Here is a 15,101-nt window from a genome sequence, read left to right on the forward strand (position 1 = left end):
GAAGCAATTCTCTCTCTAACTTTCTAAATCATAGCAGGAAATGGAAAACCTCAGAATATTTCTCATATCTTGCACCCTGCCCTTACTTCTTCACATTGCTGCAAGGATTTTAGTTAGTAATCAAAACAAAAAGGAAAATTTCAATTCCACCATTTTTCTATTCCCTCTCATCTCTTTCCATGTAAGCTTCAAAAAAAATAAATAAATAAACTTACTGAATAATGATTCCTGTAATCCCTCTTCTCAAGATCATATGTAATAAATGCTTCTTTGTTTAAACCTTGGAGAATTATCACAGAAATGCATTTCTGAACTCTGTGTATTCATAGATTTCTTTGTCCACATTTTTAAAATCAGTATGCTTACTACAATACAGAGTATTCAATTATAGGTGCAATGTATCAAAAAATCTGACATTTCCTCAAATTGTCAGATCTTGACATTGAATGTATCAACTTCAGATTGAACATTTAGAAAATGATAGACTCTAGGCAGACTGGTGAGGCCTCATCAATACTTCTGCTTGCCTACTTTATCAGTGATGTAATATTTTTAAAGACAACATAGCTATTTCATGGATCTGTATGAAAACCATGATTCTGATTCTCCGTGGTAGATAGAGGACTATGTGCTTATTTTTCTCTTCTCATTGTAATACTCTGATGATTCTCTGCAAGCCCCAGTTCTCAAAATTAACTCCTCCACCAAATTGCAACTCCAGTTTCCTTTTTAAATGCCTTCAGTTTCAATCAGAAATAATGTTTACAGACCCTATCACGATCCCATTACATACAAATGTATACCTGCTAAATGAGAAGTCTAGCACCTTTCCTTGACACATATGTGGTCAGGGTCATTGGAGCCATGGTCTCTTGTTAATACTTAGAGGAGATTAATCATAATAATTATAGAGTACAAAATGAATAGTGCTTTAATCTTATTTTAATAATGGCAAAGTGAAGAGCTTTTTAGTCATTCTAAATATAGTTCATCTATTTCATTATCCTGAAAGTAACCAAAAAATAAAGAAAAATAGCATTTGCTAAGTATGCACAGCATACCAGATGTTGTGAGACATGTTAAAGGCCATATCTAATTCTGTTTAATGAAAGAAATTGATCTCAAAGAATTAAGTCAGTACTTTGAGGTCAAAGAAAGATTTGAATTCAGCCTCTCTAATATGTCAAGCCAAATGGATTAACTTCACAAGGAAAGTGCTTGAAAAATTTTTTGAAAGTATAAGTGAGTGAATGAAAAAAAAATGAGTGAATTGTGATGCAGCCTGAAGTTCGGTCCTTTAACCTCCTTAGAAAATAATTTCTGTCATTGATCTCATCAACTTTCTTGATAATACAGAATATGACAGTTCTGTGTCAGAGACAAGAGAAGAATTTGCAGTTTAACAGGGAGAAGTAGAAGGAGGGAGCGAAAAACTCAATTCCCTGAATGAAAGTGGCAATAGAGGTGACCAATTGAAACCATAAACCCATTCCTTCCTAGTGAAACAAGTGAATCTATTAAACTAGTGAGAAGTAGACATGTTTTTATGGATTCCCAGAAATTGGTTCTAAACTACATTTGCATGGTAGCAATTGCAAAGCATACTTGGAATTACCTGCAGAGAAGATGGACTACACTGAGAAAAAAACTGATGGGAATCAAGAGTTTAGGGAAATAGGGTCACAATATTAAAAAATAATAATCAAAATAAATGATCCAAAAGAAGAGTAGATTCATTTCTTGTGCGGGTAAGAAATTATGAACCAATGGTCTACCAACTCAGAGAAATGACAGTGCAAAATGCTAAGAAAGGAAAAAGCATCATGAGTTATTAGTTCAGATTTTGGAAGAAAGTCATGACTTTGGAGGAGAACAGTATCAGATACAGAGCCAGATCTATTTGGGGCCCATGTCACTGTCTATCCACCTAAGTCTAAGGCTCCCCAAAACAAAGGACCAAAATAGTTTTTGTAATAACAAAATACCATCAATTGAGTCCACTATCACCAAATTTGTGCATTGATAATTCGAGAACTACACTCAACTCAAATGAAAGGACTTGTGGTGAGATGCTCACATCATTATTGACAGGGGTGAAATTCAAATCCACCTCAGTCAGATTCCGTACCTTTTCTATAAAAGCACTGAGGCTTACTTTCTTTCCTACCCAATTCTCAACTAAAAATCTATGCAGTTTGGAAATACAACTTGCATTTAAGTTAATGTGAATATTTATATAGCAAAAAAAGTTTCTTGCAAAGTAAGAAAACCTGCTCACAAGTTGTCAAAATGAATTGTGAAATGTTAAGGCAAACCAAATATAATGCTACTTGAGGATGATGTTTATTGTTATAATATTTTTCATTAAGTTTTTTTAATTCATAAGTAAAATTATACTCATTATTACATAGGTACAACAGAATGTTTTTGAAGTATAAATACATTGTGGACTGTTTAGTCTAGCTAATTATCATATGCCTATCATTCTCGTGGTGCGAACACTTTATATTTGTTTTTTAACAGCTTTTAAGAATATAATAAAATATTGTTAACTATAGTCACCATGTTATGCAATGGATCTGGAACTTCGTCTTCTTTTCTATTGGAAAGTTTTCATCCTTTCACTGATATCCTTCCCACATCCCTCAACCACCCTTCCCCTCTTAACTACTATTCTCCTCTGTTATAGTACTCAGTGTTCACCTGCAATATACTCCTTGGGTCCAAGGGAAGGAGATTGGGAAGATTATTCTACATACGAATGATAGACAATGTACCAAATGCTACCATAGCTCAAGCACTGTACAATGTGCTTGCTATGTAATTACCCCTATTTAACCCACTAAGAGCTGCAAACTCTCATCCAATTTCACAGAAAAGGAAACCAGGGGTCAAAGATACTAGCACAAGGTCCCACTTCTAATACTATAAAAACTAGGACATTCTGCTTTCTAAGCCTAAGCTCCTTCTACAACTGGGGACTCATTAGCTAGGATAAGGACAAGGACAGCAGGGAGCTGTGCTTATGGCTGAATCATTGTGCTGCCCCCCTGTTGCTAACGTGACAGCCATTGGAAATTGTTTGTAGACTCCAGGGGAGTGGGAAAAGTCCATGACAAGGATAATTAGGACTTGTCTGATAAATGTTGATCCCAGAGCTCTGGGAACCTAACAATTTCAACTATCCACCTTGGATCTTTGAATAGATTTATGCCATTTTTATTTAAAGAAACACAATACAAATGGGTGATGGTTAACAATAATAGAAAACCATAAAAAAGTATAATAATCAAATGGGAAAGATGCCCCCAAAAGAAGTTGGAAATAGATTGAGCTCTTCACAGTTAATACCACCGATGTATTTGAAGAGACAAAACAAAACGTTGACACATAAAATAATTGAATGAATTCGAATATATAAAATATTTCATTAAGAGTCGGTTAAACTAAGATTAATTCAGAAGTGGAGAGTGGGGACTGTCACATATGAAGAGGTGGGCATCACATGTTTGGGCTTTATTCCTTCTAATGGAAGACCTGGAAGTTTCTTGTCTTCATATCAAGGAAGATACTATTATAGAAGACAATAAGTAAACTGTCATCTTGATATGCTTGAAAATTGAATCCTATAATTAATGGTCTGGTTCTTGGTCCATGCTTATCATGAAATCACCTTATTATATTTTGACTTAAACATATCAAACAGGAAAAACTGTGTTGGTTAAAACAAAAACATTAACTTTCCAGTAGGTCCCCTGGGTCCATGGAAGAAAATATATACCATTTGGAAGAAACTTCCTGATGAAGAGAAAGGACGATAAGAACCCTGGGTTTTTATTTCCTAATTTAACAACAACAACAACAAAACCATTTTAAAATAATTTTACTTTTGCAGAAATATTTTAAAAATTGTATGGAAGTGTCCCACATAACCTGCATCCATCTGGCCCAAGTGTTAACCAATAAATAGAACTGTGCTCTATTACTACTAGCTCATTGCAGACTTAACTTGGATTTTACCAGTTGTTCACTATTGTCTTCCCACTGTTCCCCCAATCCAGTGGAAGGTAGCATAGCACATTTGGTTTTCACTTTCTTTTCACTTCTCCTGATAGAACTTTCTTTCTAATGATAGAAACTATGCAGAGACCAGCGGCTGAAAATACTAGGAAGTGTAACCTGTATAGATATATCCAGATGCAGTACAGAACAGGGCAGGACAAGACAAGATAGCTCCAAGGTCAAACAAACAGACCAAAGATTAGCACACTGGGTTACACTCTCCCTTTTTACTGCTGAATCTTTAAATCTACTATACTCTTCCTACTATATTAAAGTCCTAGTACATTATTAATCATCTGTATACCAACTTGATAGTTAGATTTTTCTGTCCTCAGGTCATAGAATCCCTAATATATAAAACAGGACTTAAACAAAAGTTCATTTGACACTTTAAACTGCAATATTGAATTTCTGACATCAAATAGCCACTTCTTATCCAGACATCAAAGTTCGTTCTAGATATACCACTGCTTTTTGGGGCACTTCAATCCAATTTTTTTTGATACTCACTTACAAAATGAGAAAAAAAAATCATATGATCTAAGAGTTTCTTTTTCTTTCTTCTTTTTTTTTTTCACTGTGCTGGGTATTGAACCCTGGGCCTTGTGCATGGGAGGTAAGCACTCTATCAACTGAGCTATATCCCCAGCCCCCTAAGAGTTCTTAATGGAAGCAGAAACAAAGTCAATCTAAATTGTATTTGTCTTCAGACATCCAAAGTCCACCTAGGAGTTGACTTTACTCCCTTTCTTCCTGCTGGGTGCTATTCAAGATTAACTCTGTCTGAACAGAGCACACTTTGGATGTTCCAGATGTGTATAACAATATTTAACCTACTGCCCTTTACAAAAGAAGAAACAAAAATGTAAACATTTTATAGGGTCATGAAGCTTGATCTCTAGGTTAATACATTAAAACTGCTAGCTTCACATTGATTCTCCACATTCCAACGAGATCAGATGGTGGACTGGAGTCAGCATAACAGCAGTAACTGAGCAAGGAGTTTTGGAGGTCAGCAGAGCTAAGCAGAAGGGACTGCTTTGTCTGTGGTTAACCACATATTGTATTTTTGCTATTCTGTAACCATTTTTGTTGAATTTAATAAAGTTTTCAGTTTTTTCTGACCAAGCCCTGAAGTTGTTATGTTTGTTTCCAGAAAACCACAAAACACTGAAGTCAATTCACACTGCACAAGAGTCTCACGTTCCAACTTCTCAAATGTTTAATGCCCCATAGAGGTGAGTTAGAATATTGTCATTACCTCTTCTTCCCAACTCTTGCTTATAACCTTTGCACCAGGGGGGAAAATGCCATAATGAATAAAAAGACTAAATTGTTCAGGTGCAACTTGAAGTACTCCCTCTTAGGTTTTCAAATCCCATATGCGTCATTGGAAACTTTGGGTTGTAAGTATCAAAAGAATCGCTGGCTCTAGATTGCCTGAGTTGCCTATACAAAATCTCATTTCCTTCCAGGGGTTTCTCTTCTCAAAGCAGTGTAGACTTTCTCCAAAGAGGATAACCTTCAGTAGTAAAAGTCAATTATGATGTTCTTGTATCCTGCCAGGAAGTGGTTTAGTAACATGTATTTGACACATTTCTTTCAACTGAGAAAAGACTCATGAGGAAGGAATACATCTAGGACAAAGTTGATTTTAGTTTTACACTTGAATTTCTTAGGTCTTGATGTGACACATAAAATGGCTCCATCTCTCTTGAAATGATGAAGGCAGCCAGCGTAAGATAAAGTCAACACTATGCAGCTGAAGAAAAAAGACTCCAAAAGACTAACCTCAATGGTGCTATGGGTCTTTTAGTAAAAAGTAAGATGGCACCACAGCTGAGCCAATGAAAACATAACTATATTTAATGGTTATGCTTCATGGATTTGGACCTTCTGGTTAATTGCAGTTGATAAAATGTTAGTTATGCAATGAAAGTCATCTCATACAAGTATCAGCTATTAGTAAATCTTGGTTCTCTTCACTGTTTTTCCAACTTTACACAGGGCTTGTCATTTCTAGACCCAGTACAAGTTCCCTAAATAAATATTTGACTAAACAAGTGGATACCACTGCTGGAACACATAAGACCACCATAACTGGCTTCAACTACTAAAGGTTAACTTCTTTAGAGAAAACCTGGACTGACTGGAAAGGGAAATATCTGGAAGAAGTGGGATTTTATAAGAAGCATGGAGGAAATTGGCAACTAACGCAGTCTAGAGCTGTGATTCCAGAATTTGTATGGCAGAGACATAAAGAATACAAGATATATATATATATATATATATATATATATATATATATATATATATATATATATATATAGAAGTGGTTTCATTTTATCCTACCAGGTTTCCAAGAGTGATTCAAAGATAAGAGAGGGAGTAAAACAAACCACACAAAATCTCAAAAGGAAGCAACAAAAAGCAGAAAAGGCACACCAGCCAAAGAAGAATGACAATTTCAGGAAACTTATTAGAAGCAATTACCTGTTCCCTGCTCACAAACACTAGTCTGAGAGCATCTCCATTTATTCCCACTTACTAATGTCAGAATTGTAATTTTCACTTGTCGACTACTCTTTTTTTCATAAATGACCTCTTTTTCTGAGCTGTCCTCTCCTTGTCCTTCCACTAATGGCATTCCACAGAATGTCTTGACAGAGACACCAAGCATGACCAGAAGGCTGGTGGGTTCACTGTGATTTCCAGTATCTCTTTAGCAATTGGCTCCTCAGCCTTCTGATGATGCGACCAGCAAAGGTCAATATTATTACCTAGCTGTAGGTGGAAGGAAGCACATGAATCTCTGGTTTTGGCCTGTTGTCATTATTGGAATTGGATGTTTAATCCAGAGGATGGGCCACAGTTATTGGTCTTGAACATGGACACTTTGGTTTGAGAAATTCCATTTTGTTGATAATTTGCTATGCTGAATTTGAATACAGAATTTCCAACTGTATTCTACTATAAAAGTATAGCTTGTACAAGACATGTCACAATGGTGCCCCCAAAGCTAACACTGAACAGAATTTATCCATCTCCATTCCTTCAGCCCTTTGTGTATGATTATGTGAACAGTTCAACTGCCCCATTCTTCATTTGGGGAGGTTAGTGAATTTAACCAAGGAGACCCTGGAAGAGTGAAAATGGCTTTGGAATTAACATGAGCAGTGACCTAGAGCTGGAAAAACACTTTCTCAGGCTACATTCTGCACCATTATTTGTTGCAGGCACTTAGAGGACTCTATATTATAAAGTGTCAGAAGAAATTTCCCAGTGAGCTTGGCCTACTGTGTTCAAGTACCTTTGTCTTGATCTTAATGGTGAATGTAATGTTTTTGTCTTGAGAGCATTTTTGGGGAGACTGTTTCCACCTCTGTGACCAAGTGAAGAATTTAAAAATCCAGGTATGGGGCTGTGGATCAGCGGTAGCGCACTTGCCTGGCATGTTTGAGGCACTGGGTTTGATTCTCAGCACTGCATGTTAATACATAAAAATAAAGGTCTGTTAACAACTAAAACATTAAAAAAAGAATCTAGGTATCTCTGACTTCAGCTCGGTACATTTTCTTTGGGGACTGAAAAAGTAAAATATTTTGAAATCTTTAGTCAGATAGTTTGGGATTTAAAAAATAAAATCCTGGATCATTAGGTTATTAGTTGAATGAACTTGAGGAAGACACCCACAATTTCAGGCCTCACTATTCCTATTTTCCAGATAAGAAATCTAACTCTCCTAAAGTTAGTTTGTTGTTAGAAGTAAATGACTTCTTCAGGCTATTTAGTACTGACAAGCAATGTATTTCCAATACTCATTACATATATAAAAGCCCCTAAGTTCAAGCCAAAAGCATGTGAAAGACTAGTGAAGGCAACCCAAATTTTCCTTGGAATAAGTAGAAATAAGGAAGACTTACATAAGCCATAAGCTGTAAAAGCAATAATGATAACAATAGTAAATCCATACATATAATTACTTTCTAATCTGTTTAATATTTACATATGGTAGAGCCTCTCCTTCTAGGTAAAATGAACTTGGAAACAGAAAGACTCACAAATTTTACCCTTAGGTCCTGGCTTTCATCAAATTCTATTGCAGGGATATATATATATATATATATATATATATATATATATATATATATGCATGCCTGTTTAGATTAAATCTGATATTTTTATGTTATCATGTGCTATATATATGATGACTACTTTTTTGAAGATCTGCCTGAGGAATTTTTACTGATGTTAAAAGCAATAAAATTATCCATTGTGTATTGACAAATATGTGTAATTGTGAAACATCAAGATATAGTTTCCACAGCCCTCCAAAATTTCTTTTTTGCTTCCCTATGAGGTTAATAATCTTCCCTCATACTAGCCACTATTAATCACAGCTCTGTTTTCTGTCTTTGTGTTTTGCTTTTATTCAGAACACAATACAGATGGAATTTACACTATATGACGTTTTATGTGGCTTTTTTCATTAGTGCTATGAATGGTGACTCATCTATGCTGTGGTTGTTTATTTCAGTTCCTGAGTAGTATTCCATGTTGTGGATATTCTGGCAGTTGAAAAATAGTTATTTGACTTCCAATTTGGGACAGTTGAGAGTAAAATCATGATAAATACGTAGATTGACATTTCTGGATGAACATGGGCTTTCCTTTTGCTTAGGTCAATGCCTGAGAGTGGATATTCGAGGTCCTATGGATATGTGGTCAAAAATTATTAGGATATCTCTAGGTGGGAGGTCTTGACTAAAATGATCTTTTGTATGGGTGATCACTGAGTAAAGCAGATGCCTTCAATGCTGTCATTACCATCCAATCAGTTGAAGGTCTATATAAGACTGAACTCCCCAGAGTAAGTGGGAATTCTGTGGCACCGCGCCTTTGGACTTCAGCTGCAGCATTTGCTCTTCTCTCACTCTGTTGCTCACCAGTCTATCTTGAAATTTTGGACTTGCCAACTTTCTTGGTCATATAAACCAATTCCTTAAAATAAATCACTTTCTCTGTGTACACATAGCCTATTACTTTTATTTCTCTGAAGAATATTAACTAGTACAGTTGCTATCCAACTGTGTGTTTGCACCTACAGCATGTAGCACTTCTAGTCGCTCTGTATCCTTGTCAGCACTTGACATTGTCTTTTTGTTTGTTTCTAACGCCAGCTACTACAAATTATGCATGATGTTATCTAATTGTGGTGATGACTATTCCCCAAACACTGCATGGCATATAATTATTGTTTGGTATAGAGGACTCATGCTGAATATAAATTATCTTAAAAGTATTTTCACGGAGAGTAGTTTATCTAATGAGTCCACTGTGTTAGCCCATTTGTTCTTAGAGGTCTATGGAACTCTAGGACTCCATTTGTGTTACAGAGCCCAAAAGAGTGCTTTGTGATTAAAATTCGCTCAATACTTGTTGTGGAGTAAACCACCCTGTAGAATGGCCATTCTTGTTTTATAGATGAATATCTAGGGTTTTTTGGATCTCATGTCCCTCAACATAGTTGAGATAATAACTTGTGGAATTAGAATTGTGACTTTACTCCCTTCTCTCTAAGGAGTGCAGTTTGCATTCTTGGTGCTTAGCCAGACTGTGCTGTAGCATTTGTAAAGATCACATCATTTGTCATATGAGTGTTCTACCAGAACATTGATGTCTACTATGACTCGCTTCTCTCTTTTTAACCAAGTTATAGAACCTGTTTTTATCATCAAATTCGAAAGATCTGCAGAATGTGGGAATGATTTCCACGCCAACTTAAGTTATTTGGGGAGAGCTGAAAGTCACCAAGGTGATTTCTCTGCAGTGAGAAGACTGCAGGCGACTGGAAGGCTTAGGGATCCCTCTACCACATTAAGGATCAGAGTCTCTGCTGACTATGTGACAGAAGATAGACAGGGAAAACTGTAGGGCGACTGAATTCGGGGACCCACAACAACTTGCTCTTCATAAGTGTTTCATTTGTTAACTTTATTGAAAACTAAGTGTCAATAGTTTGTTTCTCCTTTAAGGACTACAGCAGTGCAAACTGGATATGATGAAGGCCATTTTACTGAGAATTAAATGGCAGAGGGGAACTTCTTTCAAGCTCTTTTATAATAACAATTAATTCCATTCACAAAGGGAAGAGTTTTCATGACCTAATCACCTCTTTAAAGAACATAATTTTGGCCACTAAATTCCAACACCTAAGTTTTCATGAGGAGGCGGGGGACTAGAGATTGACCCCAGGATCTCTTTACCACTGAGCAACATCCCCAGTTCTATTTATTTATTTGTTTGTTTGTTTATTTTTATTTTGAGACAGGGTTTTTCTAACTTGCTAAGGATCCTATAACTTGCTAAGACTAGCCTTCAATTTTCAACCCTGCTGCCTCAGCCTCCTGGGTCACTGGGGTTTACAGGTGCACACCACCAAGACCAACCCAACACACAAATTTTGAAGGGAACACATTCACACACGGCAGTGATCTCTTCTCAGGGTCTGGTGAGAACGAACCTGACTTACTATCAGATTTTACTTCTATACTATCTTTTTGACTGAGGGCAATTACATGAGCAGAGAATCTTCTCATATAGGCTGATTTATAGAGAAGGCTATTTGAAGGCAAAACTTCAAACAGCCACATCCTCAAAGTATATGGTGACTCAAAGGCTCTGGCTCCTGATAATCCATCAAGTCAAAGCTTCAACATTTTACAATGTGAACAAAATTACTTTTTTTAAAAAAATGTGATAATTTCTTTTAAAGATGGTAAGAATTTTTATTAATGCCTTTTGATCTAAAACCAAGTGTTAATTATTCTAATCTTTGATAATGCTCTTTTAAAATATAAATCAAGATGTCTCAGCTTTCCATTATTGGCACTTTGGGCTTGGCAACTCATTATTTGGGGCAAGTGTGCTGTGTATTATAGAATGTTTACTTCCTTCCTTATTTCTTCTCAAGTAAATTAATCCACTTTGGAAACTATTCATTTATCTGTGATTGGACTTATGCTTAATTCTGGGGATGATAAAAATAATGCACTGTAATATCTCAGATAACTTTGAATTCACAATCTACAAGAAAAAACCCCAAAATATTAAATGTTCTAATTTGATGCCTTTCTTAAATACACTTTTGACATAAAATGTATTATATACAAGTATATGTCTGTGAACAACTTTGCTTATGTGAATGTGTATGAGTGTGTATGTGTGTGTGTGCATGGTGCCATAGATAGATAACTATTCAGTACAATTGTACTTCATAAGCATCTACTTAAAGGGTTGAATTGTTCAGTATCCCACTTAGATGCAAGTTCATTCATTGCTTATTTAATACATTTATATATATCTATATCTGCATATATATATATGCAGATTTTATAAAGGAATGTGTAGGGGAGGTTGTGGGGAGAGAGACAGATAAAGAGAATTCCATTATGCCATAGTTTTGATCTTAAAGATCTTGAATATCCCCTTAAGAGGGACATTAAAGACTTTGTCTTTAGGGTGGCACTATTGGGAGGTGGTAGAGTCTTTAAGAGGTAGGGCCTCTACATATGGTGGTACATGCATGTAATCTCAGTGGCTCAGGATGCTGAGGCAAGAGGATTATGAGTTCAAAGCCAGCCTCGGCAACTTAGCAAAGCCCTAAGCAACTTAGCAAGGCCCTAACCAATTTAGCAAGACCCTGTCTCAAAATATAAAAGAAGAAGGGCTGGAGTGTGGTTCAGGGATTAAGTGCCCCTGGGTTCAATCTCTGGTACAAAGAAAAAAAAAAAAAAAACAAGAAAAAGAGATAGGGCCTTATGCAAGGTCTTTAGGTCATTGGAGATGCATCCCCAAAGGGGATTTGGAGAGTCTCCCTTGATAAATCTTTTATCTTTATATCTATAATTCTTTATATCTATATGTCTCAGGTATTTGTTATAGTGAGGGAGATTTGATTAATGCATGATAATACTCTTTCTATGTATACATTCTAGCATAATACTTCAGAAGTTAATAGTAATGATTTTTCTGCTGCCCCAGCTCCAATAAATAGTGAATGATCCAACTGAACTGCATGAGCTGTCCCCCATAGTGTTTAAAACAAATAACTTACCAAACTGATACTCCTGCCAAAAAAGAACTGCATATGGCTGACTGCCACCTGGAACCCTGCTGTCATGAGCATTTTGTAATGACCTCAAGGTCTGAGCAATACTTAGCATTATCTTAGGAATCTATCAAAACTGAAGCAGACATGTGTTCCCCATGGGGTGCTTACCTAAGGAGTCTTTTGATAAAATTGATGCTTCTATACAGTTGTGTGTGAGGACTGGGGGTGGGGGTGTCATTCTGTGTGTATTTTCATGATAATGTCAAATTTGTTCTGACAAAATAAATATATGGTGATTATTTAAACCTCGAAGGTTGGAATTCTAAAAGTAAAATAGATGATGTAGGTAAATAACTATCAAGTCATTTCAGCGGGGATCTAATCATTCAGCAAGGCTATTTCTAGAGCAGACAGGTTATCCCAAGCAGGCTTCCTATGGAATTTTTAATGGAAGTGCTTAGAAATTATACAGAAATAGATGATAGACTCTTTATGAAACTTGGTGGAAGTTAGTAAAATCTATTTTGTAGCAATATGAAGTTATGTATCAAGGATCCTAAAAATGTCTCAGTATTAAGCAAAAAATAATAACTTTTACTAATGCAACAAACACCCAAAACCCACAAACAATAGTTGACTATATTATTATGTGTTTATATTAAACACTATAAAGCAATCATTTCTTATTCAACTTCTTGGTTTAACAAGTGTTAGTACATTTAGCTTATAAAATACAATAGTAACATACATATTTTGTTTATGTTAAAATATTGTAAGTCAATTCAAATACTGGTTGCATATTGGACCAAAAATTCATGGTAAAACATGACTTTATGTATATAATGATATCCAGCTATGGTAGAACTGCAAAATGTTCTATGTATTAGAAGATAACAATAATGACTTCAGACTGTTGAGACTGATATATTTTGTATTTTCTGGATTTCTAAATGTTTATATATGCCTGTTACAGTGATGAAAATGATAATCTAATTTACAAAACAAAACTACAGTAATTCTGGTGGTGGTGGCGTTAGAACATGTTATTGGACACTATGGAATCCCATGTAAACAAATCTAATTACTAACTGCTAGGAAAGCATCAGATCAACATTGGATGATTGATAACCCTTGCTGGCTTCTAGAAAGAAGAGGAAAGGAGGACAAAGCACTTAAGAAAATGAATAATAGAGGGATTGAGGAGGGGAAATAGGTTTGCACATTGCCAGGGTCCCACCAGAGAGACACTGATAGCTTCACAGTGTGACTTCTTTCCTCCTAAATGATCAAGAACTAAGGACTCACTTAAGAAAAAAAAAATTCCCCCCATTTGTCCTTGTCCAATTTTATGATTAAAATAGGTTTGAGTTCTTGCCATTATCATTTTGCTTGGGAGACAGTCACGAGTCGAACCCTGGGTTAAAACAAACTTCATGGGTTCTAGCCTATTACTTAAATTCCACCAATCTTTTAAAGCACAGAGATCCATCACATTCTCGGTGTTGTTCTACAAATAAAGTTGTAGATGGGTTTAAGAAGTATGATGTGTTCCTAGGCTGGATTTTTCTAGACCTTCACACATCCACAGCCCATCATTAGGTCGTGGTGATGAGACTCTCTCTTAGGAAAGACTTAACAGAAACCTTTGTGCAGAAGTGGGGTTTCAAGTATCACAGAAAGGTTTCAAATGGGGTTTGAAGTTGCCCAATTACAGCCTTTCAAATGAATCAAAGACAAGGTCTGGTAATCTTCTTCTGAGGATGTGGTCTGAGGCTGTTTGGTGGGAAAGAGACCAGAACAAAGAGCAACGATTCCTCTATATGGATTACTAAATGAGAAACGCCACTAGCACATCACAGGGATTGAAATAAACAAGCTCTGTCTTTGTTCTGTTATTTTTCAAATAAATCCAGAAAATACGCAAAAGCCTTTTACTTCCAGGGAGTTGAAAGAATGTCCTTTGCCTCTGCATTGCATTTGGCTTTTGTTCAGTGGACAATCAAAGAAACCGAGAGTTTTTGTTGTTGTTCTTGTTAAACTTCATTTCTCTAAAATAACTACTGAAAATGTAAATGTCTAAAAATATGTCTAAGGAAATCTACTTTTTTTTTTTTGTGAATGTTAGTGTAGACACTTCGTATCTCTTTCAATTGCTTAAAAATATGGATAAACTCTCCAAGAAAATAGGGGTAGCATCTCTTTCCTGCTTTCTGAGTGGTAAGTGCCTGCTTTATTAAAGGAGGCCTAAGGCCTCACACTCCAGGATGAGAAAGGCTACTAGCACATCACAGGGACTGAAATAAACAAGCACACTCAGGAAGTCCCAGTACCCCACACTCAGGGAAGAGACTCCCACCGCACTCAGGGAGGCCATCACCTAGCACTGTGCCTCTTTCCAGCCAGCCCTTCCAGAAAGCCTGCCTCTTAACAAAGGGTAATAATTCCAGTAGGAGTGGTTTTAACCTCCTGTGAATCTTCCTGTGGCTTTGTCTGTCTTTAAAGACATTTCTCAAGTTTTAATCTGCATTTCTGAGACTCATGAAAAAGTAAATAAATAATCAATATTTCTTTAGCATTTTTAAAAAATCAGGCATTGTCCTAAAAACATAAGTCTCTCTCTCTCTCTCTCTCTCTCTCTCTCTTGTCTAGCCCAGATAAATCTCACTTTGTCACTTGCCCTTTTGTTTTATTGTTTGGGGTTTTTTAAATCTTTTTTCTTATTGTGACAAAATATACTTAACATACAACCTTCAATCTTAACCATTTTTGCACATTTCCAAGGTTTAAACACTGTTATAATATTGTGCAACCATCACCACCATCCATCTCCAAAACTCTTCACATCTTCTAAAACTGAAGCTTTGCACCTATTAAAAAGAATTCTTAATCACCTCTCTCTTTAGCCCTTGACAATCACCATTTTGCT

Source organism: Callospermophilus lateralis, chromosome 18 (assembly GCF_048772815.1).
Source record: "Callospermophilus lateralis isolate mCalLat2 chromosome 18, mCalLat2.hap1, whole genome shotgun sequence".
Taxonomy (NCBI): Eukaryota; Metazoa; Chordata; class Mammalia; order Rodentia; family Sciuridae; genus Callospermophilus; species Callospermophilus lateralis.